General features: G+C 45.0%; 1 protein-coding gene across 7 annotated transcripts in view; it reads left to right on the top strand.

The window, feature by feature from the left end:
* Nucleotides 1-24: 24 nt before the first annotated feature.
* Nucleotides 25-26,436, top strand: part of Tbl1xr1 (TBL1X receptor 1) — a 137,557-nt gene continuing 111,145 nt past the window's right edge. For 2 of the 7 annotated variants that reach the window (XM_031376438.1, XM_031376443.1), the window contains exons 1-2: nucleotides 25-354; nucleotides 2,448-2,508. The gene's annotated coding sequence lies outside the window, so the exon portion shown is untranslated. Of the gene's footprint in view, nucleotides 355-689; nucleotides 855-2,447; nucleotides 2,509-3,302; nucleotides 3,395-26,436 lie in introns of those variants that run through there. The other 5 variants (XM_031376440.1, XM_031376441.1, XM_031376444.1 and 2 more) reach the window with 5 other exon arrangements.

Genomic DNA, 26,436 nt, shown 5'->3' on the forward strand with positions numbered 1-26,436 from the left:
CCCCTCCTCGCTCTCCGGCTCCCTCCTCCCTCCCCGCGCGCCCGGCGCAGGCCGCTTGGGTTTGTTTTGCTGCGCGGCCGTCGCCCGCCGCGGGCCCCGGAGCTCATTTGTGCCTGGCTGGTCCCCGCGCTCCCCGGTGCCGAGCCGGAGCCGTTGGCCGCTCGCGCGCTTGGCTCTCTCCCTTAGTAACAGCTCCCCTCCTGCCTCGGTGCTGCGCCCTGCCCCCGCGCCCCTCCCCCCGCCGGACCCGCTGCCCGGCTGTCAGCGCCCGCACCCCAGGGCGCCTCGGGGGTGCCGACGGCGGCCAGGAGGGGAGCGCCGCGCGCCCTGGAGGGGGACAGCGTCGCCAAGCAGGTGAGCGCGGGGCCCGGGGCGGCGGGCGCCGCGAACTTGGCCTGGGCGCGGGGGAGGGGCGGCTGCGCTCACGTGCTGCCCCCCCCCCCCCCCCCCGGGTCCGGGGTGGCCGGGCTGCGGGTGGCGCCGGGGCCGGGCGAGCGGGCTTGGGGGCGCAGGCTTGGATGCGGGGCCGCAGCCGCCCTAGGCTCGCCTAGCGGGGGAGCGGACGGGGCTCGGGATGGGTGCCGGTCCGCGCTCAGGCGCGCGGGCTGCGGTCGCCCGGTCGCGCATCCCCCGGGCCGTGCGGCGCGGAGACCCCGGGCGGCGGCGGGGACCGCGGGCGGCTGTTGGGGCGCGGGCGGGGGAGGGGCGCGGCCCGGCCTCGCTCGCTCGCTCGCTCAGGACGCGCGTGTGAGCACCCTGTGCCCGTGGCCTCTCCGCAAGGAGGCCCTGGCCACAGCCTCGGTAAAGTTGGGTCCGAAGTGTATACAGTTGGCAAACTTATTGTCAGCTTCCTGGTAAGTTTCGGGGTGGCACACAAGTCACATTATCTTCTGACAGTCTAGAGGCCACGTTGTGAGTGTTTGCTGGGTGACTTCCTCTTTGCAACCGATGTGTCTTTTTTTTTTTTTTTTTTTTTTTTTTTTTTTTTTTTTTTTGGAACAGCGGCTGACTTTCATTTAAGTGTAATTCCATGTTGAAAGGCAGCTCGAGGCGAATCATGCATGTGCTAAGAGTGTTCGGTAATTTTGAAAGTTCTCAATGTTGATTAAATTTAGGTTGTAAAAATGGTCTGTCTGTTCTGTGTAACATTTGGGCTGGGTGGCTTTTAAGAAACGCTCTCTTTGTTAGGTTACCCAACACTGAAAATAATTTGGTGATCACACAGAAGAGTTGGAACTGTAGCTAAACATTACATTTCTGGAGTCTGGAGTTGTTTGAAAACCTTGGACTTCAGTGGCCCCAGGGTGAAGGATTATATGCCATTTACAGATAATTAGGGGTGTTTACTGTTGGCTTTCTTGTTTCCCCATATAAGAACCTTATGCTGGTCTAAACATGTTAATAAAGTACGGTGGATGAAATGATGTGTTATTTCTAGTTTGAATCTTGAGATTGAAAGCCCCCCCGCCCCCCAGTGTAAAGTAAGCTCCTTTTTTTGGGCTAGTAATACAAGGCCCTGTTTTACTGATTTAACTTAGTTAAAATGCTTTGCCGTATCCTGATGGCCCATTGAAGGTAGTCAATGAGTTTTGGGTTTCCCTGTGTGAATCACGTTCAGTTTTGTTAAATAAGACCCATGCTTATTGGAGCACTTCAGTAATCCCTGACTTCCTGGGACTGTGTGTTCTCATCACTTTAATAAGTTTACAGTCTGGGGAAGTAGGGCATCGTTCTCTGCACAAAAACACTGTGTATCAGTTGGATTGAGTCGTGGGAGTTAATGGCAGACTTCCCAAATTATCTATCCCCGAGAGTTCTAGAAACAGTTGTCATTTCGCGGTGGGGGAGGGGCGGTAGGTCGGCAGCATGCCTCGGAGGAGTTGAGCAGGTCCTCTGTGCCCTTCGCGGCAGAGGAAGTAGGGGCTTTTCTGCTGCCTTGGAGATTTCTCTCTTAGTTTTGCTGTCCTGAATGGGATGAAGTCTGTAGTCACAAACATGAAACACTCAAATGACTTTTCTTTCCAGTCGTTTGAAGAGTTGGATCTCTAGAATTTAGGACAAACGCTAATCCTGAGAGGGAAGAAAATATGTGTAAAAAGCTAAGCAACTTAACTTGTTAATGACTTCAAAATTCTTTTCACTTCCCCCTGTCTTTGAAGCACACTTGTAATCTGTCCATGTTGTTAACATAGGAGACTCTGGTGGTAAATGGAGTGTGTGTGTGTGTGTGTGTGTGTGTTTTGGCAATATTGGGAATTGAGCCTAGAGCCTCACTTAGGCTAGGCAAGTGCTCTACCACTGAGCTACTTACTGCCCAACCTTGATATTATATTTGTATTGACTTTTGTTGAAGACCAGTAAACCATTTTAACTTTTTACATAAACCCAAGTACCTCTTTTGGTCCTTGTAGTCTCCATCTAATTAAGGTTTTTTTTTTTTTTGCAAGGCTGATTATCATAATACCTGTCTGCCAAGAGAACCAGAAATAACTGCTTCCTGTGAAACTGGTAAGCTTTCAAGCTAGCGAGCGGAAAGGGCAGCTACTGCTTTATAAACATGGGGTCTCTGATGCTAAGGGTGTGTGACCCATGGAACTTTGAAACCTGAACCTGTTGAGGAAAATGCTAGTTCACGTATGGTGATGAAGTGTAACTGCAGTGTGCTCCACAGTTTGTTCTAGGCTGCTTACTGTGGACGTTCACTGAGCAGGTGTAGAAGGAGTTGAAACAATTTGTTATAGATTTGATACATACAAACTGAGAGAAGTGCTTTGGAACTCAGGGGAGAGAGAGATGGCAGAAACATTGGCTCTGCTTACAACTGTTTTTCTAGTGCATGTGAATTTGAGTCCTTTTCAGAAATATTTACAGTGTACATCCCTGCAGTGGGAAGACGAAAGCAGTGAGCAGGAGACATTTGCAGTTTGTCCTCTGACCTTCCTCTGAGGCTGTGGCCTTCACTTTGCCTGCTGAAGTGCCACCAACAGAGCCTGTGGGGATGGTCAGGAGCCTGACTGACTGTAGCCTGTGGCATCCTACTTAGTAAGAGCACAGTTTATTGCCCTTTGAGAGAGAGAGAGAGAGCAAGCCAGAGGACAGGGACTCTGCCTGAGCCACCTCCAGGAAGGTGTGAGGAGGCACGGCCTGTGGCCTGTCGTGGAGGCATTCAGACTGATCCCCTGTGGTCAGCTTGTAGTGTTGGCTTCATCTGTGATGAGGTAGAAAAGTACTCCAAGGTGTTTGTTAGGCGTTGAAGAGGCCTCCACCAGGTCTTTCTGACCCTTGTTCCATGCGCCTTCTAGACACATTTCCCTGCTGCTTTGCCAGTGTTTGGATTTCTGATTTCCTGACAGACGAATTGTTTCAAATTGGGATGAGCTCAGAGGTACCTCTGGTGAGTAGTCTAGGAGTCCTGGCATCATGCTTAAGCCTTCTGTCTGCTGAGGTGTGGTGTCTTGGGCAGGCCCTGTCTTTCCTGATTTTAAAGGTAGCCTCCATATACTGGTGGTAGGAAGAGAGTATTAAGAGTGGAGAGCAGCCGGGCGGTGGTGGCGCATGCCTTTAATCCCAGCACTCGGGAGGCAGAGGCAGGCGGATTTCTGAGTTCGAGGCCAGCCTGGTCTACAGAGTGAGTTCCAGGACAGCCAGGGCTACACAGAGAAACCCTGTCTGGAAAAACCAAAACCAAAACCAAAAAAAAAAAAAAGTAGAGAGCAGAGTGTGCTCACCCCAAGTGAGCATTTCTCACAGCTCTGAAAGAGGGTTCTTGCATGTTGTGTTGTCCTATAGTGGTCTGTGCAAGGGCGCTTTTGCTAACTACTCAGTCTCTATGCCTCTCAGGTGGTGTCCCTGAGGGTGAGGGTAGTGCCTAGGCCTTAAGTTTTCCCCTTGTATCATAGAGTTGAGACAGTGGAGCTCGTGGATGTGTAGTGTTGAGAACCGTGGTTGGCCTGCTGTGTGTGCGTTGCCAATGTCAAACTGTGCATTGGGTTAGGAGGTGACTTCTTTGTATCATGTTTTACATCTTGTTATTCCTTTCCATGGGGGGCATAATGCCATGAAAAACCCTCGGCAGGTCTCTTCCCTGAGTTCCTGGGCCACATTCTTGAAATGACCAGCATTCTTTAGACTCACAGCTGTGCTTGAGGCTTGCTCATGAAGAACTAGACCGTATTGGCAACATTTCCTGGGCCCATCCATTTTCTTGGTTGGACAGCGGGTTAGTGGGATGGGTGGGGTGGGGTACGGGGCTGGTCCCATGCCTCGATTACTGTCTCTTCTGACAGTTGTGGTTAGGGTTCACATCTGTGTGTCCCACTGAAAACAGTTTTCAAGTTTTTAGCTAAAGGACTTCTTGAAGCTGAGTTCAGCAGTACTTGTGGTGTGTATTCCAGGTAGATGTTTGTCTGCCCTCCGGCCTTGACCGGTTATGGGTCTGCAGTCCATGTTTAAAGCCGCCAAGAGAGCTTTCCTCCCGAGTACTCGTACAGGTCTTAATACTCAGCGGCACTCGTGCTGTGTGTCAGAACTGTGCGGTGGTTTGACAAGTCCTGTGACAGTACGAGCAGCTGGCACCCTAAACGTGACTGGGGAGCACGGGCCTAGGTGGTGTGCGAAGAGCAGGGACTCTGTGGCCGCAGGAAGTCCACGGATGTGGGAGAGTTTTGGGTTTGGTTTGGGCATCACTGTTCCTGTGTTTTTCGGAACAGATTAGTTCTCTTATCTACTGTAACTGCTGACAGTGTCAATTGTTTAATTGATTTTCATCAGTTAGGTCTCCCCTGGAAAACCTGAAATGGTTTGCCAACTGTCCTGAGGTCACGGGCTTCAGCCTGGCCTTTAGGGCTCTTTTCCACTGTTCGCTTTTCTGTGCTCCTCTCTGGCAGCTGAACTGCTTGCGTCTCAGATCCTGTAGCTCTTGTTACCACTTGGACTTTGTCGCCACGCCCTTCCTTTCCCTTGGCTTTTTTTTTTTTTTTGCCTAGTTTTAGCTCTACATCTTTTGCAGTCACGGCAAGCTCTCTGATTCCATTGCATGTAATGCATGTAGCAGCCCCTTCCCTCTCTTGCTTTCTTTGTGGATACAGGTAGGCCATGTTGTGCCATTGTGTGCTGCAGCGCCTTGGAGAATTTGTGGAAGTTCTTGATTATTGTATCACGAGCTTAAGTATTATTTTCAGGTAAAGGTGGCCTGTGTTAGAATGAGCATTGGCATTCCTGCCTGCGGCATTGATGTACTGGACTCCTCGGTCCGACTTAGACTTCCTGGGCCTAGGAGTGTTAGAGCCACGGGACTGTTCTGTCATCTCAGTTTTTATGCTGCTGGGAGTGGACAGGGGGAGAAAACTTGGTTCATTCTTATGTGTTCAAAGAAAGTGGGTAGGTTTGTGTCCTTTTCTTCAGACAGTTTCTCTGTGTAGCCCTGGGTGCCCTGGAACTTTCTCTGTAGACCAGGCTACCCTTGAACTCAGAGATCTGGTTGGCAGAACATCCATCTACCACTACCTTCTTTCTAAATGACAAGAGGTCAAAGGTGTGTACTATCTCCGCCGGGCTAGGTTTGTCCCTTGACCTGAATAATATCTGCAGTATTAAGGGGGAGTGTGAGTCCAGTTAGGAATGTTATCACCTAATGAACTTCATCCCGTAGCACATGCTGACTGCTTCTTATCTGAAGTGCCCGGGACTTAGAAATGTCTTGGACTTTTTTTACTCAGGTTTTGTGCATCATGGGATCGCGGTCATGGAATCAGAGTCTGAATCTGAAGGTCATTTTTGGCTCCTGTGCACCTTGTAGCACAGCATAAAGTGATGCCATGTTTGATTTAGTTTCGCCCGTTTTGTTAGTGTCTTGTCACCTAAGGTCAGGGTGGAGTGTGTGCTAGGGTCTGGTTTGGCTTTTTGGAGCATTTCTGATTGTGTTCTTTCTAGTTAGGGATGTTCGACCTGCGCATATGCCAGGTATAACGCTTCAAAGTTCAGGATTTGTGTGTGTTGAGACAGTAGCTCATCTTCGTGTAGCCCAGGCTTTGAACCGAGCACAGCTGAGCCTGCTCTTCATCTGTTTCCCACGTCTGCATCGTTGCTGTTTGAAGTGTTGCTCTAAGCTGTTGCTTCCTGTAAAGATGTACAGGATTTGGCTCTCTGGATGCTCTTTACCTTTAGGTCTTTGGTATGTATATGTGCATTTTGAAAGAGTCTTACTAGATACCTAGCCTCATCTGGTCAGGATCTTGCAGCAGCCCTGCCCTGCCTCTTAGCAGCACTACCACACTCTACTAGCACTTAATCTTTTCCTCTTGGCCTTTTAACACAGACTTTCCTCAGCCAGGTACCTAAATAAAATTGTGTTTTTAGCTTTCTTTGGTTATAACATTCTGATGAGCCCTGGAGCTTGACTTTCGGCATCATTTTTTTAACATACTAGCATTCAACATAGGTCCGTCTCTTCAGGGTACATGTGTGTCATCCACTAGAAGACCCTGAAGGGTTTTATGGCACAATGGTGCTCTTCATGTAATTCATTCTAACCTCCCAGGGTAATTGACTCTAACAGCAATGGAATTGATGTTATGTCCATTCAAAATGTCTAATGTAGAGTTTAAAAATGTGTGCGTTCCAGCATGATTTTGAGTGAACAAAGTGAGTTGAGCTCTGCTTCCTGTGTGGAAACTGTAGCTCAGAATGTGCGCATAGTACGCGTGGCCTCTCAAAGAGAGCCCAGAGAAGGAAGAAACTGCAGGGGAGCTAGCTCAGGGTGCTGGCTGAGGGGCACTAGGCAGTGGAAGGATGGAGGGATGGAGGCTGCCACGTGAGCGTGGCCAACTTCTCCCTGTGGTACCTTGAGAAAGTAGAACGGAAAAGCCTGGAGACGATGTAAAGTCAGAGATGATCATTCCCGCATACTTAATATTTTCTTCCTGTGGTTTCGAGAAAATGTGCTGCTCTGTGGCACGGTTTGACCTTGAACTCCTGTTCCCCCAACCTCAGCCTCCCAACTACGTGGGATACAGATGTGTCTATCAGGTCTGGTTTCAGTAATTATGTGAAACTCCTCTGGATGTTCAAATTTGTCCTCCCTCCTACATGTCTCATGTAATTCAGACTGACTTTGAACTCTGACCCTCTTGCCTCTGTCTCCCAAATGCTGGGATTAATTGTAGATTGACATACCATGACTGGTTCTTTTTTTTAATATTTTAGGCAAAGATGTAGTTAGAAAATCTAATAAATATAGTGAATTTTACTTTTTAGGAGTTAGATGTTAATCTACTTGATTCTTTCCCTCCCCCTCTCTCTCCCCCCTCCCCCTCCACCCTCCCTCTCAGCTGAGTTCCATGCAGTCCTGGCTGGCATGGTCTCTTTCTGGATGCCCAGCTGAGGATGATTTTGGCTTCCCCCTCTTAAGTGCTGGGGTCACAGCAGAGCACTGAATGGTCTGTTCATGCACTGCTTGACTTTTTCCCTGGGGCGTCATGTTCCATAGCCTAGCACTTGGGTCTTTTTTTTCCCGGAGGTCGAAGGTCTTAGTGACTTAGTGACTTTCCTCTCTGTGCTCTAGAAGTCAGAGCCAGTGGAGAGCCATCAGTGACTCCTCTCTGTGCTCTAGAAGTCAGAGCCGGTGGAGAGCCATCAGTGACTCTTCAGGCTTACGGGTTTGTGGGTCCCTTACTCCTGTGTGTTTACTTACGTGTGGCAGCGTTTTACATGGAGCCAGTACTAAGCTGAGACTTACCTTGGCTTTTAATTAGAACTATTGTTATTTTTTACATTTGTGATGTGTGTGTTCCCACAGGCCCTGCATGCCTGTGGAGGGTGACTTCTGGGGGTCGGCTCGCCTTCCCTCCTGGTGCCTTTGGGTGCTGGAGTCAGGGCTTCAGGCCTGGTGGGGTGCCTGTTTGCCTATGAGGTATCTTTTCAGCCCTTTTATTTTTTGTTGCTGGGGATTGAGCCCAGCAGATGATTAACACACCTGCTCCCCAAATCATGGTTACAGAGGGGAAATCATTTAGCTTCTGTAAATTTATATCAAGGTAGTGAATTGAAATACTACTGGAGGTTTTCTCACTCAACTAATGATTGAGTTAGTATGCTCAGTATGTCACTTCTCTGTTGTGATGTCAAGTCTGTCAATTAAAAAATATTAAACATTTTCTGTGTGTGTGTGTGTGTGTGTGTGTGTGTGTGTGTGCGCGTGTGTGCGTGCGTTCGTGCTTTACTGTGTATGGAGGTTAGAGGACAAACTGCCGCAGACAGTTTTATCCTTCTACCATGTAGGTTTTGGGGATCAGTCTCAGCCATTTTGCCAGCTCTGAGTCGGTTATTTATTTAATTTTAGTTTGTTTCAGAGACAGAGGCCCATGCTAACCTAGTGGGTCTTGTTATATAGCTTGTGCTAGTGTCTTGAACTGCTGGACTCATGTTTTCCAAATGCTGGTGTTGTAGGCACGTATTAGCATGCCCAACTCTTTCTTATAAAATTCCACTTTACCTGAATGTATATTTTTTTTAATTATTGGAAATTAGAGGACAACGTGGTAGAATCTGTTCTCCTTCCATGTGTATCCTGGGAATTAAATCCAGTCTTTAGGGTTGGTAGTGTACTTGCTGAACCATCTTGCCAGCCCTCAATTAAGCAGTTTTTAATGTTCTACACTGATTGTAATTCTTTTAATTCCAGGGAGGGAGGCAGAGGCAGGTGGATCTCTTAAGTTCAAGGTTAGCCTGGTCTACAAAGTCAGTGAGACCTTGTCTCAATAAAATAAAAATAAAAGTAAAAAGAAAAAGAGAATCTTTTTAACTTGGCTAATTAGAAGAGGGAAGAGCCAGTCATGGTAGCTCAGTCCTCTAATTCCCAAATTCAGGAGGTGCAGGCAGGAGAATTGCCTGGTTAAGGCTATCCTGGGCTGTATGGCAAACGTACAGACCTTTAAGGAGACAGATCTGTTATGTTCTTCCACCTTTCCACCCAGTTCTGAAAGAGCTAGATCCATTCATTTCTAGAGTGTTATATGATGAAATGTGGTGGAATATTTTGTTGTTGGGTTTTGTTTTGTTTTTTTGTTTTCGAGAACAGGGTCTTACTATATGCAACTCTGGTTAACCTGGAATTTGTTGTGTTGACCAGGCTGGCTATGAACTCACAGAAATCCACCTGTCTCTACCTTATAGATGCTGAGTAAAGGCCTCTGCCACCACACCACATGTTGATATTTATTGTAGCTGGGTCTTTTTTAAAGTTGGTAGATAGAAATAAAAAGTTCTACTTTTCCAGAAAGACCTCAGTATTCTTATTTCAAAGGCACTACTCAGGTGAAAACCAATTCTAGTAGTCTGGTAGTTGGTTTTAGTCTTATGGTAATCTTTGGTATGGTAGGACTATGTTGCCGTGTCGATCTTATATAATATGGGAAGTGTATTGACTCCGTGGAAACATTAGATTTCTATTCTGCTTTTGGTTGCAATTGCTCTCTCTCCCTTAGAGCTGTGTCACTTGTACTTATCCATTGGTAATTTAGATTGCTGATGCAGGGGCTCCCTTTCCAGTTCTTTGTGGACCTCATTTTCAGCTTCTGCTGGAGTAACTTGAATGCTCTGTTCTCATGCTAAATGACTGGATGTGTGTTAGCCTTCCCGAGACGGAGCCCTCTCTTGAGCAGTAATTGGAGACTGGACAGGGTCTGTTGGAGCTGGCAGCGGACGCTCCTCTAGCATGTCACTACACTGAAGCGCTGGCTCCAGGATGTGCTGGCTTGATTCCTGTCCCTCCTGCTCTTCTATGGATGGTTTTGTGAGATCATGCGAATAGTCCATGGTTTGCACATCTGGAAGTAGAAGGAAAGGATAGCTCTTTGTTCTTGGATCGACTGTGAGGACTGAAATGAGGATGCATGTACAGGAGTGAGTATGGGGCTAGCAAGGAATTCTCAGTTGAAACTGTCTGCTGCCTCGTGCCCTTTAACATTAAAAGAGATGTTTTTAAACTATGATGTGTCTGTGCCGAGTGTAGGTTTGTGCCTGTGAGTACAGTGGTTGTGAGCTGCCTGATGTGGGTGCTGAGAGCTGAATGAGCTCTGCTCCTCAGTAGACCATCCCCACAACCTGCTGGCCTTTGCATGGGAAGTCGCAGTGTCGTTGAGAAGATTGGCCAATATAGAGTTTTGCTGGGTTTGAAATGTATAGGGTTTTTGTTTGTTTTGTTTTGTTTTGTTTTGTTTGTTTTTTGAGGCAGGTTCTCTGGTAGCCCAGTTTGGCAGATTTTTATACGGTAGAGATTAACCTTGATACTTCTCATCAAGTGCTGAGCTTAGAGCAATCTGAAACCGTGCTTGTCCCAGACGTGCTGCTTTAGGTTGTGTTTGGTGACACTGATGTTTCAAGAGGAAAGTCACTACCTTGGTAGAGAAGTTGCACAGCTTTCTCTTGAGTCAGCCCTTTCCCATGTATATGTAAATGTCATGACAAACTATGATGTGATTGGTATTCATTGAACCCTGGACGAAATGACATGGTTTCTGTGTGCAGAAGTAACTGAAATAACTAAGCACACGGGGGTTGTTAACAGGGCCTACAGTCATTTTCTGTACTTTTCCTGTTTGTTCCCCTCCCCCAGGTTTGATTGTATTTTCCTCTGTGTTTCCACTTCTTACCTCTCTTCTCAACTTCATGCTCTCACTCACTCTTGCTTGCACTCTCCCTCTCTCTCTTTTTCCCTCTCTTTAAATTTACCTTTTAAAATTCTAATTAGTTCAATTTCTGCTGCTCATATGCACATTTGTGTGAGGTCGGCCAGTAGAACATTGTTGACCCACCCTTAAATAAAACTGACTGTCCTCCCAGAAGCCATCAGCTGTTATGATCAACTTAGTTAGGGGAGCTAATGAACCCCTCTCCCTTCTATACTGGAATGTTGGCTAGCCTTGATAATTATGCAGGTCTCACAAGGCAGCCATAGCAGCTGAGAGTTTCCGAGGGTGTCAGTCCTGCCCTGTTTAGAGACACTGTTTAGCACAGTCCTGCTGAACCTCTGCTTCTTGCAGCCTTTGCCTACCCACTGTCCTTGCTGTTCCTGAACTCTGGGAACCCATGCATGCATGAATACTCCGCAGATCCTCTCTGTATGCTGACTATTGTGGAATAACTCATCCACTGCACAAAGAAGCTGTCTCAGAAGGCCTGAGCGCTGCACTAATGTGTGGGTACAGATATGTTTATCTAGAGCTGGTTTAATATTATGTCCATTTAGCAATGTAATAGTATTATCACACCTCTCTGGTTTGCAACTCTGGAGCCATGGGTTCTTGGCTAAACTTAGAGTGCCAGATAGAAGTTTCTTCTTGTGGAACTGGCCCTGAAACCAATTAAAGAAAGAAAAGAAAAGAGAAAAAGCCACCGGCTACCCTTGTAACATAATGGCCACTATTGGACCTAGAGGCACATTTTAGCGGGCTAGTGATTATAGTTGACTGCTGTGTGAGACAGTTGAGGGCACATCTTCTCCAGCAGCCAGGTAACAACTTGCAGTACTATGAAAATGAGCAAAGCTAGCAGGAAGAAGGCTTCCTAGTCACCAACTGCATTTCTCCATGTCCGATGACCGTTCTTTTTAAACCTATAAATTGATTATAATATTTAATAATATTTTATTATTCAGTGAACTTGGGAACTGTGGATTTGAGGTAATATAGAAATATAATTTTCTATGTTTGAGTTTAGAATCAGTATTCAGAACAGGAAGAAAGTTGACATTCTGAGTGGCAGAACACAGACAAACCAATGATGGCCATATTCATTGTTCCATGCCCTTGACTTTTCTTATGTAGCCCAGGTTAGCCCTGCGCTGATCCTCTTCCCTCAGCCTCCGGAGTGTTGGCATCGTAGGTGAGTCACTGGGCCTGGCTTTCTCTGAAAGTCTTGTCTTGGGGTCTGCGAGCCATCACTTGTTTCTCGGTCAGATGTCTGCAGACATGCCCTTGGTTTAGTTGTTTCTTTGGAACCAGGTGGGGTCTCCCTGAGGAGTCTTGTCTTAGCAGTGTTTCCCCTGGAGCCCCGATCAAGTTCAAACTGCAGACTCTGTTCATACCGAATTGCTGAGGCTTTCCAAATGATGACCTCAGGGTTTCTGGTCCTTCCAGAACTTTGTCTCTTTGAAGGTCATATAAGCCCAGAGAAGAGGTTGGTCTAGCAGCTCCTTGTCCCTCTGATTCATGGTGCTCAGAGTATAAGATTATCAGACTCCGGCTGGAGAGATGGCTCAGCGGGTAAGAGCACTGCCTGCTCTTCCGAAGGTCCTGAGTTCTGATCCCAGCAAGCACATGGTGGCTCACGACCATCCGTGATGAGATCTGACGCCCTCTTCTGGGGGGGTCTGAAGACAGCTACAGTGTGTTAGTCCGGAGAGAGTGGGGCCAGAGCAAGCAGGGCTGGCAGAGGTCCTGAGTTCAATTCCCAGCAGCCACACACATGATGGCTCATGACCATCTGTACAGCTACAGTGTACTCATACACATAAAATAAATAAATAAATCTTAAAAAAAAAAAAAAAGATTATCAGGCTCAGCTGGGTTGTGGTGGCTCACGCTTTTAATCCCAGCATTTCTGAGTTCGTGGCCAGCCTGGTCTACACAGTGGGTTCTAGGATAGAGAAACCTTGTCTTGAAAAACAAAAATAAAACACAACAAAACAAAAAACATGGGCTCGAGAGATGGCTCAGTGGTTAAGAGTGCCAACTGTTCTACTGAAGGTCGTGAGTTCAAATCCCAGCCACCACATGGTGGCTCACAGCCATCGTAATGAGATCTGATGCCCTCTTCTGGGATATCTGAAGATAGCTACAGTGTACTTACATATAATAAATAAATAAATCTTTAAAACAAACAAACAAACAAAAAACCAAAACACCAAACAAAAAAGGATTATCAGGTTCTGGTCCACCATATTCCTCAGATGGTCTGCCCTTTCCCTCTGATGTACATGTAAGGCTTTGAGGCTATGCAGTACACAAGTCATTCATTCGGTTTCCTGCTGGCTCTTGAGTCACTTGCTATGTCATGGAAGGAACTTCACTTTCTTCTCAGGTCTGTGTTCCATGTTGACTGATAGGAGGGCTCCTTCATTTCATGGTTATGAATGGCAACAAAACAGATGGAAGAGAAAAAAGAGGGTCAGAGTTGGGAGAAATAGAAGTGGCTCCCATGGTTGTGAGCTGGCCACGTCCTTAGCTACTGATGCATATTTCCTAGATAATCCAAACTACTGGAGCAGTGTGGAGTAGAGGGATGTGCGGGTAAGAAGGTAACTGAGCTGTCGGGGTCTGGCGTTTTCAAATGGTCTGTCAGAAGGAGCATCTAGATTATTTCTTCAGAACCAGATCTGCGTTTGAGAGCGCAGGGCTTCCGGTTTACAGATGAACTAAAGTGATTGCCACACTACCTCACTGATATTCTCAAAGAATTAGAAATTCACCAGGGAATTTTAACTCATGAAGGATATTGCAGTGAGAAGTCTGCGCTGGCACATTGCCCTGGTGTTGCTCTGTGTGGCAGTCAGGAGGAATTTGTTCCTTTGGGCTTTTCCTTTTGTAGTCTCCCGACCCTTTTAGGTGGCTAACTTGACCCCTTGTGGCTGCACTCTGCTCGCTTGTGGACGAGCTTCTGCACTTGTTAGTTCTCAGTCTTTCCTTGTGGGTCAGCTCCTGTGCAGAGCAGGCTGCAGTGCTTCATGACTCCTTTGTCTTTCTTGGGTTTCTTTGTCAAGATGACTCAGTCTTGTGGATGGGCATCCTGGTCGATTGTTCCCTTTGTTCTGACAAAGTGGCATAGATGATTTCTACAAGTTGAGAAGTGTGCCCCTCGCCCCTGCCTGAGACAGTAGTTTACTGTTATCTTTAAGCAAACATTATGATGTTGCCCATGAGGTAAGGTTGCTTACCTCCAAGACTCAGTTTGAGTCCATGCGACTCACATGTTGGTATGAGAGAAATGCCTTCTTGAAGTTGTCCTCTGACCTGCACTTGTGCATGGTGGCACTCCGTGCCCACATGCACATATGACATCACACGTGTACATTAATGGCTGTGGTTTGAAGCTGCCTGAGGGTTCAAGTGTCAGTATGGATAGTGGGATGAAAACTGGTGAGTTCAGGAATAAAGGAAAGTTTGGAATCATTTAATTTACTAACTTCCTTTCCTCACAAAATGCCGCATATTTCTCATGGGTTTAAGTAGAGTGGAAATTTGAAGACAAGCTCAAAAGAATGGTTCAGGGCGTGGAAAACAGAAATTGTGTGGCTGTAACAAGACAGCTGCTCTGGCTTCTGCACCCTCTCCTGGTTCTTGTGTTGCCTGAGTAATAATAGTAGAGCTCACGAGCCATAGCAGCTCAGGAGCCTACTGAGTTCTTCCAGTTCAGGGGTGTTTGGCCGGCCAGCTTTTCAGTGCTCCCCACCTCCCCCTTTGCCTTTTTGGGAGTGGCCCACACTATAGTCTGCTGGCCTGGCAAGTGATACGGAGACTAGCTTGTCCTCACACGTGCAGTTATGGGATTCCTCCAAGGGCTCCACGCTTTCTGTCTTCCTGCATCTGTGCTCCATGGATTGGATTCTGCTCAAGTCTTATTTAGCAGTCTCAAACAGTCTGCCTTTTGTTTTTCTACCTGAAATTAAACATTTCTCTCATGAGAAATTAGCCACTAAAGTTTTTATTAGTGTTTTAATTTGGATCATTAATTTTGGTAATGTTTGTTTTAAAGTTGTATAAGGGTCCATGATTTGCTAAAGAATGATACCTAACTCAAATACTAGGTAAATGCAGTGTTTTATTCTATAGAAGTCCAGCATGCTGGAGTTTCCTATTACCAGAATAGAGAGCTTGCAGGACTGATTTAAAGCACATTAGGGAATTCCAGGGTAGGTGACCCTTATGGTAACCTGTTGGGGGTTGGGGCTGGAAATTTTCTCGGGGGAAGTCTGGAAACTGTTGCTGGGGAAGTCTGGAAACTGTAGCTGACCCATTATCCTTGCCTCAGGCCTGGAGGTCTGCAGTTTCTGAGGCCTGGACTTGCCTGGAACTGCCCAGTTTGTAGAAATAGGTTTATGCCTAGTCTCCTTAACTCCCAGTTTAAAGCCTGTCCTGGAGGTTAGCCTAGCCTCTTCAGTTGTATGGGTTTTGAATGTCCCATTTTTCTGTTTTAAATTCCTGTTGCCTTCAGCATTTGATTTTGCATAAATCGAAGTTTTCCACCAATCACAGTTGCATTGAGAATATGTAGAAGACACACCTTCATGTGCTGCCCTGAGATAGGCATGCACATTGAAGTTGTTAGTGCTCACATATGTGACCCTTAGGTCTCTTGTTACTACTACCATTTTACTATGACAAATCTTTCTCTGTTGATACCTTCTCCTTTCTGCATATTTAAACTTTCCCTGTCACTCTCCCAGTACCTGGAACAGGATCTGCAGGTGTTTAGTTAGTATTTTTTGACCCACTGATAGCTTTAAATGGATTTACTTTTACCGTGTGATATTGCTTCTTAAGAAGCTGGCATTTAGGGTGGGCTACAGGAGGTGACATTACATGGTATTTACACACTGTAGCTGGTTCTCAGCAGTTGAATCAGTCTGGAAAAAAAAATAGGTAAAGGGATAGTTTAAGAAGCCAGCCGGATGGTGGTGGCACACACCTTTCATCCCAGCCCTTGGGAGGCAGAGCCAGGCGGATTTCTGAGTTCGAGGCCAGCCTGGTCTACAGAGTGAGTTCCAGGACAGCCAGGGCTACACAGAGAAACTCTGTCTCGAAAAAAAACAAAAAAACAAAAAAAACAACAACAAAAAACAAAACAACAAAAAAAAAAGAAGAAGCGATAGATACTAGGGGCTGGAGAAATGGCTCAGCGGTTAAGAGCACTGACTGCTCTTCCAGAGGTCCTGAGTTCAATTCCCAGCAACCACATGGTGGCTCAAAACCATCTGTAATGGGATCTGGTGCCTTCTTCTGTTGTGTCTGAAGAGAGCAATGGTGTACTAGAGAGAACTGACACTAAAATAGCTGTGCTAAGATACTAGATTTCAACAAGTTACATTTCATTTCTTTCCATCCAGATATTTTACTATTCAGTCATAGGAGGTGGGCTAAAGCTCCCCGTTAGATTGACAGAGGTTACTTTTAGCTCCATTTACCTGGGAGGAGGTGGTGTTTACCTTCTGATCTACTTCCTAAAGTTGGCAGTGAGTCAGAGTGCAGGCGATTGTGCTATAGAAGCCCTAAGCAAGCTTCTGAAAGGGTTGATTCAGTAAGGGGCCTCATCAACATAAGGAATACAACACTCTCAATGAATTACTCTCTTAGGGAAGGGCAGCAGGTCCCCTGGCTGTCTGTACAGCCAGAACCAGACCTGAGTACCAGGGATGTCTTGACACGACAGTCTAGCTATTTTCACTCCTTCATAATAGTCTGGTCCTTTACTGACTTTGAAGTATAATGACAGGATCTGAATTTAAAGACTACTCTACTTAACCTGAAAAATCCCTGAAGGACTCTGAGCAGTGGAGCTTGAGAAGGGATCCCTTAGTTGTATTAGATTGTGTTGCTCCCAAGCTGGAGGCCCTGAGCCTGGGGACTGACGGAGCTAGCCATTTATAGCTGGAAGGCTGGGCTTTTGGTCCACTCTGGATGGTACTCAAGATTGCCATTTACTCAGAAGTGACATCTATCTCTTCAGCTCTGTCATCCAGCTTTTTCAAATAAACCTGCTTTTAAATGAAGACTGAAGGTTCTCTTTTGATAATATCTGTGATTTTCTTCAGTTTGTGTAGGGAGCAGGGTACAGATGGAGAGTGTCCTCAGGAGCAGCTCCCCAGTAGGGATGTGATGGCACTTAGAGGGAGGGAAGTAAGTTCTGTACACAAATATTGGGGACATTGTAATTTCTTAGGAAGAAATTCTAAGGCTTTAATCCTAGTACTCGGAGGGAGAGACAGGTGGATTTCTCTGTGAGTTTGAGGCCAGCCTGGTCTACATGGAGAAGCCTAGTCCTGGAAAAAAAATTAGAAATTCTATTTATTTTATGGTACCGTGTCTGTGTTTATTTTTTGTGTGTGCTTTTGTGCATGTGAGCACAGCTGCTCGTAGAGGCCAACGGCTTCACTGCTTCTTCTGGAGAGGAGATAAGCTGCCTGTCTTGGGTTTTAGCAACCAGACTTGGTTTTTCCATATGAACAATACACAACCTTATCCGCTGAGCCATCTCTCCAGCCCTCTTTACTCTGTATTTAAATAATCTCAGTGTATATAAAACATTTTAAGAAAATACTCAGCTCACCAAAGTAAAATGAGTTGATGTGTAATGTAAGCCTGCTGTGACCTAAGGCTTTTTTCTTCTTTTTTTTGGGGGGGGGCAGGGTGTGTTACTCTGTCCCATGGTGGCCTGCACCTTGGTAGCCCAGGCTAACTGCAAGGTTGGGGTGATCTGCCCTCTTGCTGTCTTCACCTCACTTGTGGGATGCGTGCAGTGAGCCACCACACCTGGCTGTCTCCTTTGAATTTCCTTTGCTTGGTTTTTTACCACCCCGGACTCTGCCTTGTCCTCCACTTTTCATTACTCCCAGCCCTTTAATTACATACATGACCTAATCATGCTGGTCAGATTACATGGAAGATGCATGGTACTAAAACATTTCTCAGACACCTCACTTAAAATTAACCTCAAAGATTCATATCTAGCTGGGAGGTGGTGGCTCACGCCTTTAATCCCAGCACTTGGGAGGCAGAGGCAGGCAGATTTCTGAGTTCGAGACCAGCCTGGTCTACAGAGTGAGTTCCAGGACAGCCAAGGCTATACAGAGAAACCCTGTCTTGTAAAAACCAAAAAACAAAACAAAACAACAGCAACAACAACAAAAAGATTCATATCTAGCTGAAGAGAAAGTTGTATTCATTCATTTCATAAGGAGACTTAGTCACATCCTCTTAAACTATAGAGACTACTGCTAAAACATCTACCAACCACACTCAGTCCACACTCAGTCCACAGCCAGTCCATACTCAGTCCACAGTCAGTCCACAGTCAGTCCACACTCAGTCCACAGCCAGTCCACACTCAGTCCACACTCACTCAGTCCACACTCAGTCCACACTCAGTCCACACTCAGTCCACAGTCAGTCTACACTCAGTCCATAGTCAGTCCACACTCAGTCCACACTCAGTCCACACTCAGTCCACAGTCAGTCCACACTCAGTCCACACTCACTCAGTCCACACTCAGTCCACACTCAGTCCACACTCACTCAGTCCACACTCAGTCCACACTCACTCAGTCCACACTCAGTCCACACTCAGTCCATACTCAGTCCACACTCAGTCCACACTCATGACTGGGAGTGACTTTTTTCTCTAATGCATAGTTGGCAGGATGGTTTTGAAAATCAAACCATGTTTAAGTATTAAAGTTTCACTTTGCTCTGTTTACATTTTAGAAACATTGTATTAAAATATATTAAGTAATTAGAGAAAATGCTCTTTGCATTGGTAATTTTTTAAAGCAAAATCACTTTATTTGTAGGTGTGTAAAACTTTAAATACTGTACGTTTCAGGAGATGCCCCTCTAACTAAATAGTAGTCTGTACATGCTGAGTATTTCTGAGTAGAGGACAGGAGTGACTTGTGCGTGGTAAAGGGCAGGAAAGTAGATGTAGCATAGACCTACCCGCTTGGCCTTCTCTGGCAAGTGGTTTAGTTTCTGTCTTAAGGCGACAGGGAAGGAGCCAAGGGTGGACACAGGAGAGCTTCTGCCAGCCAGAGGGCATTTTCTGTGAGAAGGAACTGGGAGGATTGTTTGAAGCAGATCAGCAGGGCGCCAGCTGGGCACCTGGTGTGCGGTGGCGAAGGGACCCTGATTCTGCACGGAGTTCATTTGGTACAGTGTCATAGATGTGCATGAGGACACGTGTTGGCTATATCGTTACCTGTATTCTGATGTCTGTGGATAGATACCTTTGGGGGCTTAACAGCCTCCATTGGATACTTCCATACCAAAGTAAAACAGAAAAGACAAGACTGTGAGCGAGTCTCTTACAGGGAAGAGCTACTGCGAGCAGGAGTTTACAAGTGGATGCCAAGAGAGGATGGGGGTCAGGGTAGTCGAACTCCATTGTATACATGTATGAAACTGTAAACAGTTATAGGTGCAGTAAAGAAAGACTTCATTGCTGCCGGCTGTGCTCTCTGGCTTTCGTTTTTGGGGAGTAGGGAAAGGGACTGTTGTCCCATTGGGTTATGGACAGAGCCTAAGTAGGAAGGTCAGGACTTGGAGAGACTGCAGCAGTGAAGAGTGAGGAACCCTCATTGAGACCTGCTTCCCAGAGCTAGACTGAGCTAGGAACTGATTCTAGTTGGTGTAATTGTTACTGAACTTACTCACTTTAGAAACTTTCTTTTTTCCCCCTCCCTCCCTCCCTCCCTTCCTCCCCATCCCCCTTTCTTTGAGGTGGAATCTGATGTGCTCAGATGGACTTGACCTGAGTACTGAGCTTCTTTCTGCCTTCACCTCCTAAGCGCTAGGATTACAGGCTTGCTGCCATAACAGTAGTTTAAAAGCCTGTTGTTTTTGTCTTTTGGAGTACTGGGCATGAACATGGCCCTTGTCTGTGACCTTGTGCAGATGCCCGTACCTCTGAGCCACTGCAGTAGCCCTTTGCCAATTTTTTTTTTTTTTAGCAAAGTTAAAGTTTTTAATTTTTTTTCATGAATTATCATCTGTACTTGATTATAATTACACACACTTGTTGTGAAGGTTTACTATTGTGAATTTATCTTATTTTGTGAAGAATTTTAGGTTCGCGTAAGGACAGTTGCAGAGGTAGGGTAGCTTTCCTTTGTACATTCAGTTGCCTTGCCTCAGTATTTCCCAGGTTTCTGTCTGCTGTTTCAGGATCCTGTCCTGTGTTTTCTGGCTCCTTAGACTCCTAATTTCTTGGGATTTCTTTCTCTGTCTTGACTGTCGTGACAGTTTTGAAAAGTATTTCTTTGTCTGATTTTCTTTGGCCGGAGGCTGTGGTTATTTAGGGTAGTCTCAAATGTCCCTATTTCATTTTGTCTCAGCTAGGGTTTGAGGTCCCTGTGAGTGTTAAAGTTGATCACTTGCTTCCGGTCCCATGTCCAGGTGTTGTCACTGGGTAGTGATTGTCCTGTGTGTTCCACTGTGGAGTTCATGTGGTACAGTGTGTGGTAGATCCATGGGAGATCCAGTGTTCTGCTTGTGTAAAGTCTCCAGTCGGCTTCCAGCTCAAAAAGAATATAGATGTGGGGAGATACAAATGACCTTTTCTGTAGCACTTTGCTTGGTAGCTCTAGCATCCACAGTCGTAGGTCTTTTCTGGGCAGTGGTTGGATTGGTTTGACCCCCACTACTTCAAGTAATAGTTGAATGTTCTTCTTTATAAGTGATTGTTTGTATTTGTTTACCCACTCTATCATGCCTCTGTGGTCCTCTGTGGGTTTCTTTTGTTTGTTGAGTTATAATGTGATGCTATTGTTTTAATGTGTTCTTCTGGCTCCTGTTTGTTTTTGTGAGATAAGTTCTCACTTTGTAGCCCTGTGCTACATAGGTCAAATTGGCCTTATACTCATAGATCCTCCTACCTCTCCTGTCTTAGTTAGGGTTTTACTGCTCTGAAGAGACACCATGACCAAGGCAAGTCTTAAAGAACAACATTTAATTGGGGCTGCTTCACTGGTTCAAAGGTTCAGTCCATTATCATCAAGATGGGGGTATGGCAGCATCCAGGCAGGCATGGTGCGGGAGGAGCTGAGAGTTCTACATCTTCATCTGCAGGCTGCTAGGAGACAACTGGCTTCCAGGCAACTAGGACAAAGGTCTTAAAGCCCATGTCCACAGTGACACACCTACTCTAACAAGGCCACACCTAATAGTGCTACTCCCTTGGCCAACCATATTCAAAGCACCACACTTCCCAAGTGCTGGGATTAAAGGCACATGTTACCTTTCGCTTTCTGCTAGCACTTTCTGTCAGATATAGTAGTATCCTGGGCTAATCTTGTACTTCCTATTCCAAATCCACTAGTTCAGTTCTTTCTCCAAAAATCCCCGTGTCCCTTCTATTGGAATGATCAGAACATTGATTCTAACCCAGGGAGCAAAATTAAATCAAGCTAATATATATTCATTTTAAGCAACTACTGACAGCTTGTGAAACACATGACTGTCTTTTTCTTGGCTTGAACTCTTTCTTTTTTTAAAGGATTTTGAACTTTTGTGTGCATGTGTATGCATGTATGCTGTCTATGTGTATATACTTGCATGTATGTGTATGTGTGCATGTGTGGTGGTTCAAGGTGGATGTTGGGTATCTTAAGTCATGTTCAGCCTTAGTCATTGAAGCAGGAACTTTTACTGATTGAGTTATTCTAGATAGTTAGCTGGCTCTGTGGATCTCCTCTCACTGCCTTCTGAGCTGACTTATGTGGGTTCTAGGGATCTGCATTCCCTTCCTCATTTATGTGGTACTTGACTCTGAGCCATCTTTCTAGCCCCTAGTTTTACGCCTTAATTGTTTTTTTTTTTCTTTTTCTTTTTTGTTTTTTTTGAGACAGGGTTTCTCTGTGTAGCCCTGGCTGTCCTAGAACTCACTCTGTAGACCAGGCTGGCCTCGAACTCAGAAATCTGCCTGCCTCTGCCTCCCAAGTGCTGGGATTAAAGGCATGTGCCACCACTACCCGGCTAATTGTTCCTTCTGTAATATGACTTGATTGTTTCTCATTCTGATTCTGAACATAATAAAGCTGTATTTTTAAAAAGCACAAGTAATTGTAAAAAAAGATTTGGATTTCTTCCTTCCTTCCTTCCTTCCTTCCTTCCTTCCTTCCTTCTTTCTTTCTTTCTTTCTTTTTTGTAGATACGCAGTCATTATAATTTTTCTTCTAAAGGTTACCAAAGGGATAGATTTAGATTTAAAAGTCTTTAAAGAGGTTAGACTGCACAGGCTTTATCTCTTCCAACAGGAGCATATAAAGTGATGGAATCTCTGGTCTTATTAATAAACAGTTTTATCTAAGAAGCTGACCACGTGTATAGTAACTCCGAATCACCTGAAAAGGAGCTTTCATTTTGATGGCATACATACGATGTATATACAGATGTGTAGTTAAATTTTAGGAATTCAAGAATTTGAGGAAATAATAAGAAATGGTAAATTCTGCAGGTTGGAAATGGAATGACAAAGCTGGCTTTGAGTTGCCTGGTTGGCTGGGAAGGTGTCTGTCTGGTAAAGCTTAGCCAGGCTTCATTGCTGGGTGCCCCATTGCTGGGTGCCCCATTGCTGGACATTGCTCACTTCTATTTGCGAGAGATACCAAAGTAGTTAAAGATTATAATTGCATGAATACCTAAAATAATTTTAAATGAAATAATAGAAGTTTTAGATTTAATAGGTAAATTCAGAAGTAGTTGGGATTTTATTTTTTACACTTAGGTAATTTTTAAAAAGTGTGTTGATACTGTGATAAACATACACAGTTCTGTAAACAGGGCATAGTGGATGCCCGTGTGCAGGATACCAGGGGGCAGGGAAACCGATTATTCAAGGAGTTGTATTTTGGAGCATTTTGAAAATTATTTCTTAATTTTTTTCATTTTAATTTTTTATTTGAAGTGTATTTCTTAGAGTTATGCAGCCATGTAAGCAGTTAAATACAATTTTATAGAAAAGATTCATAGGCTCTCTGTCTCATTGAAGAAAAACAAAGATGGTCCTATGTGTTCTTTTTAATTTAATTAAAATATAATTACATTATTTCTCTTTCTTCTCCATGCTCCTTCTCCCACCACGTGTGTTCTTTGTAGTAAATCTCTTAGCACTGGGTGACTTGAGAGGTCCCAGCCAGCTTTGGAGAGGATGCCAGGTGGGTAGAGGACCACAGCTGCCAAAGAGGGGGACCTGAAGCTGTGGCAGAGGTGGCAGAGCTTGTTAGGAAAGAGAACTGAAAAGCTCCTGAGGTGGAGGAGAATGCTCTGTAGAACTGAGGAACCTCATGGCTAGAAGCCCTAGGGAAGAGGAGGAAGATGAAGATGAAACAGGTTTCGGCATAGTTGGTGGTGTTTTTTTTTTTTTTTTTACTATAAAGTATGCAACACTCCTGTTACTGCTTATGCCTTTAAAAGAGAAAACATTGAAATATAAGGTGGTAACTTTTTTTTTTTTTTAAACCAGGGTGGTGGTGGTAGTAATGGTGGTGTGTATAAGTACTTTTTTTTTTTTTTTGGTTTTCTGAGACAGGGTTTCTCTGTGTAGCTCTGGCTATCCTGGAACTCACTCTGTAGACCAGGCTGGCCTCGAACTCAGAAATCCGCCTGCCTCTGCCTCCCAAGCCTTTAATCTGCTGGGATTAAAGGCGTGTGCCACCACTGCCCGGCTTAAGTATGTCTTTAGTGCCACCACTGCCCGGCTTAAGTATGTCTTTAGCTAACCTTGTCGGGTAGATGTTTTCCATAGCCAGTAACCTGGCATGATACAGAATTGTGCTGTGATTGCCATGTAGATTAAAGCTATTATTGTTGGTGCGCAGAATATCCTAGTGGCATGTGGGGTGGCTTTTAGGTCTTGAGTTGTCTGTGGCGCACCTGCTGTGGGAGAATTGCTCTGTTAACTGAATACCATTCTGTAACTGCAGACACAACCCAGAACGGTGCAGCTGTTTAGATATTTTGAATGTATCTAATTTAAAACTTTTAAATAAAACAAAGGGGGTGGGTGTTCATATGTGGGATGGAAGTGATCAGCAATTGCCCACTTTGTGTGAGACCTGAAAAGAGACAGACAGACAGACAGAGTGGAAAGTTGTTGACTTATTGGCTGGTGAGAGGCACTTTGTTTTGTATGATACAACAATGCCTGGCTGCATATTTATTTATTTTTATTTCATCTTATATTGAAAAGCAATGGAAGTTGTTAATTTCTTACTTCATGTAATTTGAGAGTATAGAGTAGTGATTATGAAGTTTTAGTCTGTAACAGTGTGTTAAAAAGAATTGGTTTGCTTAGGTCTGTTAGGTTTGCAATGAAGTCAGAAGTCCCCGCCTGGGTCTTGCTCCCTGTGGCCAGTCAGTATTACCCAGAGTTCCATGTCAAGCAGCTGCTCATTGTACATTTTGACAAATATGTCATGATGTGTGTCTGCCGTACAGTATTATGTGAAGCATCTCCCTCCCTACATTGTCCCCATCTCCCTGACCCTGGCCATCTGGGATCTTTGTTCAGTCTCCATTGTTTGGCTTTTCTCAGGCTATATATACAATGCTGATGATTCAGATATGTGTGGCCTTTTCAGAATTGCTTCTTAGAGTACTAATGCTTTCAGATCTCCTTCCTGTCTTCTCCCACCTGTTTATCGTACCTTTTTCTATAGTGCAGCGTATACTACTGTCTGCATGAACATGGCTTTATTTGGTGACCTACTGATTATCTTGGTTGGCTCTAAGTTTGAGTAGTTATGAATAAAGCTGCTAGAAACATCTTTGGGTAGACATAAGGTTTTTTTGTGTGTGTATGTGAGTTTACGTAGATATCAAGTATCATAATTGTTGGCATATGTGCTAAGGCTGTATTGTTTTATAAGGATCAACAAAGAATTCTTCCAAAGTGTTTCTGTTGTATTTCTAGCAGCAACAAGATCAGACTGTCTCGGGCTGGAGAGATGGCTCAGTGGTTAAGAGCACCGATTGCTCTTCCGAAGGTCCTGAGTTCAAATCCCAGTGACCACGTGGTGGCTCACAACCATCCATAATGAGATCCGACGGCCTCTTCTGGAGTGTCTGAAGACAGCTACGTGTACTTACATATAATAAATAAATAAATAAATATTTAATTAAAAAAAAAAACCATAGAGTCTCACAGAATTCTCCCCGTGGTTTGTGGGGCCTTCTGTCTTGATTCGGGCTGTTCCATAGGTGTGTGGCAGTGTCACATTTTAATTTCTATTTTCATGGTCAGTATATGATACTGAATATTTTTCATATGCATAATTCCCATATGTGTATCCTTTTCCTTCTTTTACATTTCTTTATTTTGTGTTTGCACATGTACATGCTTGCTAATGTCGTGGCCAGAATTCAAATAAGTGCATTGCTCACTTTTTGAGGCAGGTTGTCTGTGTCACTGAACCTGGAGGTCACTGATGAAGCTGGATTGGCTGGCCAGCAAGCTCTCTGAGGCACTGGGGTTGCGGGTACTCGCCACTGCATCTAGCTTTTACCGGGGGTACTGGGAATCTGAAAGTGAGTCTTGTTTGGTGTCACACCTTCATGACTGAGCCGTCTTCCCAGCCCAACTGTTTTCTTTTTTTTTTTAATACTTTTTTTGTTTGTTTGTTTGTTTGTTTTTGAGACAGGGTTTCTCTGTGAAGCTCTCTGGCTGTCCTGGAACTCACTCTGTAGACCAGGCTGGCCTCGAACTCAGAGATCCGCCTGCCTCTGCCTCCCAAGTGCCGGGATTAAAGGCATGCACCACCACTGCCCATCGAAAATGTTAATTTAAATTAAGTCCTGATTATCTGTTGTGTCCTTCATGAATTTGTCCTGTCACTCCTGTGATCTGTTGGTGCCTTAGGTTCTTTATCTTTGAGAAGTTTTAAATAGTTCTATGTTTCACATTTTGGTATCAATCTGATCCATTGCTGTAATGACTTGAGGTCTGTGTGTGGATTTCAATATTGTTTATTTTTTTCTCTTTCTTCTTCCCCTCCCCTCTCCTTTCCCTCCTATCCCCTCCTCTCTGCATCTGTGTCAGTGCACCAAGTGTTTGACTTGGTGTGTAAGATCAAGAGATGAATGTTCCATCCCCAGAGATTAGTGAGCTGCCTTGTGCATGCTGGGAATTGAACCCAGGTACCCTAGAAAAGCAGCCCATGTTCTTAATCCTCAGGTGCCCGGGATTTGTTATTATTGTAATCACTCCAGCAGCATTTGTTGGTCTTTGTGCCTGCATGTTTTGGAAGCTCTGTTCTTCCTCCTTCACTGGTGTCCCAGTCTTGATTAGTACAGCCTGATAGCCTTGAGGTCCAGGTTTCTCTCCTCAGTAGTAAGTTGGCTATTCTGGATCTTTTGCATATTAACTTACATAAAAGTTTTGGACTCAGTTTGCTAATACACACAGACTAACATCATGATTTTGGCTGGGACTGAACTAAATCCTTTGTTGAGTTTGGAATGTTGATGGTGTCTTGATAGTACTGAGTATTCCTGTCTGTAGAGCATCTCGTTTACTTGGTTCTTGTAGTTTGGATTTATATCTCAATGTTTCATTTGTTTGGGTGCTGCCTTAGCCTTGTTTTCCATTATAAGAAAATATTCAAGATTGGTAGTCATTACCATCAAAGCTGGTTTGGACCCAGGCTCTCAGGCCCAGGAGCATGCTGCTGCTCTC

Source organism: Mastomys coucha, unplaced genomic scaffold, assembly GCF_008632895.1.
Source record: "Mastomys coucha isolate ucsf_1 unplaced genomic scaffold, UCSF_Mcou_1 pScaffold17, whole genome shotgun sequence".
NCBI classification, from domain to species: Eukaryota; Metazoa; Chordata; class Mammalia; order Rodentia; family Muridae; genus Mastomys; species Mastomys coucha.